Raw genomic sequence first — 2,540 nt, forward strand, 5'->3', positions numbered from 1 at the left:
GAACTGGGTATTGTTGGTATGCAGCAAGTCGGTGCAAATTGGTTACAGACACATTTCTTGCAGGAGTTTTCTGTCTTCCAGTGAGAAAACCTAACCTCCTTTATAGCATGATGCCTATTTTCTGGAGAAACAGAAAAGCCATTCTTTAATTCCATAATCCAGCAGAGGAGACCTAGAGAGGGAATAGGGGCCACAGTTAAAAAGACACTCTCACTTCAAAGTATTTGCTTCACCTACGTGGAAAACCATGCAGAAAATATTCAAATACAACTCTGCACTTCTCATGTCTTTCTTCCTTTCAGTCTCTAAGGAAAAATCTGTGTATTGCATTAAATTCACAAATATCTGTTGTCAATCATATCTGTTAATCAGGAAGTTAAGCATAAATATGATGGTGTGTGTGTGTGTGTGTGTGCACGTGTGTGTAAAATATCACTGGACTGGAATTGAGGTAGAGACAATGACTCAGCTGGTCTAGTGGTTCAAGGCAATGACATATTCTTGCAAAGTATGAAAAATTTTTAAAAAATCTGTGTGGGAGAGAACCCAGTAAAAGTGAAGGACTGGATAGTTGGTGTTTGGATCTGAGTTAAGGAATTGAATTAAAACATTTAGACATGTTAGGAGACTATTATATAATTAGAGCAAAACAGCAATTTCTCCTAGAACTCCAAAGTCTTAGTTCCTGGGGTATGCTTTCCTGAGGAAGTGTTAACTACACTGATAACTGATGGACGAGAATTCACTAAGAAGTGGAAGAGGGAATTGAGCAGAGAAAATATTTCTAGTTCATAGGAACAGAGGATGCAGAGCCTGTGTAATGGGATTATATAGGTCCATGTGGTTGATTTTAATGAGTTTTGTCTTCATCCTAGAAACAATGGGAAGAAACAGGGATTTTAAGCTGCAGTGTAGCATGATTGAATTTGAATTTCAAAAATATCACTCTGGCTGCACTGTCAAAAATTATTAAAGGCAGCAAGTACATTTGTAATCAGATCAGTTAGGTTATCACTGGTGTCCAGGTTGAAGACACTGTTATCTTGTATCATGTTGTTAGTGACTGCTTGGAGCAGGTCAACTTTCTAAGTGTTTAATAGCATTAGTTTTCAGAAATAGCTACCAAACCTATTTTTCTTCCCCTTCACATGTAATGTGTTAATTAAGATGTTTATAATATTTTATATAACTTTTTCTATAATTATTTCCTCTTCACCAATGGACCTCAGTGCTTTTCCTTCGGAAAACATGTGACTGATCAATACAAAGTGGGGCAACAGTAGGTTTACTGTTGTGAGTACGCAGAACAGTTTATTCTTGTATTATTATTTATGAATTATTGTATTATTTTCCATTTGAACAACTGTAGACTTACCTTTTCCCCATTAATAAGATGTGGTTGAGTAGTAGTGATTGACACCCTAAGCTTTTTTATGTTTAATAAGCTTGTCCATGTATATTTTCTTCTTTTTAAAATATACTTTTTAGCCGAAACCGGCTTGGCTCAGTGGATAGAGCGTCGGCCTGCGGACTGAAAGGTCCCAGGTTCAATTCCGGTCAAGGGCATGTATCTGGGTTGCGGGCACATCCCCAGTGGGGGATGTGCAGGAGGCAGCTGATCGATGTTTCTCTCCCATCGATGTTTCTGACTCTCTATCTCTCTCCCTTCCCCTCTGTAAAAAATCAATAAAATATATTTAAAAAAAATATATACTTTTTAATTGATTTCAGAGAGGAAGGGAGAGGAAGAGAGAGATAGAAACATCAGTGATAAGAAGGAATCATTGATCAGCTGTCTCCTGCATGCCCCACACTGAGGTTTGAGCCCACAACTGGGGCATTCCCCTGACCGGGAATCAAACTGTGACCTCTTGGTTTATAGGTTGACACGCAACCACTGAGTCATGCTGGCTGGGCAACAACCAATTCTTCCACGTATATTTTCTAAGTTGGCCTTTACCAGGGGGCTCTGTGCAGAAGTAGGTAGGGGGAGTAAGGACTTCTACATAGTTTGAGAAGTCCTCTGTTAATTCCTTGTGGTGGCACTTAGGTGGGCAGGGAGGGTGGAGGTTATTAACATGTCTCAATTTTTTATATTGTTATTGCTTCCAATTACTTGCATTTTATTCCTTCTATATTTAGGATCATCTACAAACTTACCACCACTACCACTCTCTGCCCTCATCTGTTATATTATAGAAGTTTCCAGTTATTAATCTTTAATATATATGACAAATATTTATAGAGTATGCTAGTATTTTGCTTCTTGGTCTCACACATAGTAACTCTTTCATTTTCTAATAGTCCTCACAGGGAAATGTTTAAAAAGGTGTTTTGGTATTCTAAATATACTACAAATTCAGAATTCTTCTGGTCAATAAGCTTGTTGTCCTTGGCAAAATGTATTGTCTACCTAGGTCATTCTCTCTGTGACCACCACTATCATTACGATGGCCATGGTTGATGTAGTCATCTTTACCTTTTCTTGGTTTAGTCATTTTTTAATGTTTAATAAACTCTTTCATGTATATTTTCTAAGT

This window comes from Myotis davidii, unplaced genomic scaffold, assembly GCF_000327345.1.
Source record: "Myotis davidii unplaced genomic scaffold, ASM32734v1 scaffold484, whole genome shotgun sequence".
Taxonomy (NCBI): Eukaryota; Metazoa; Chordata; class Mammalia; order Chiroptera; family Vespertilionidae; genus Myotis; species Myotis davidii.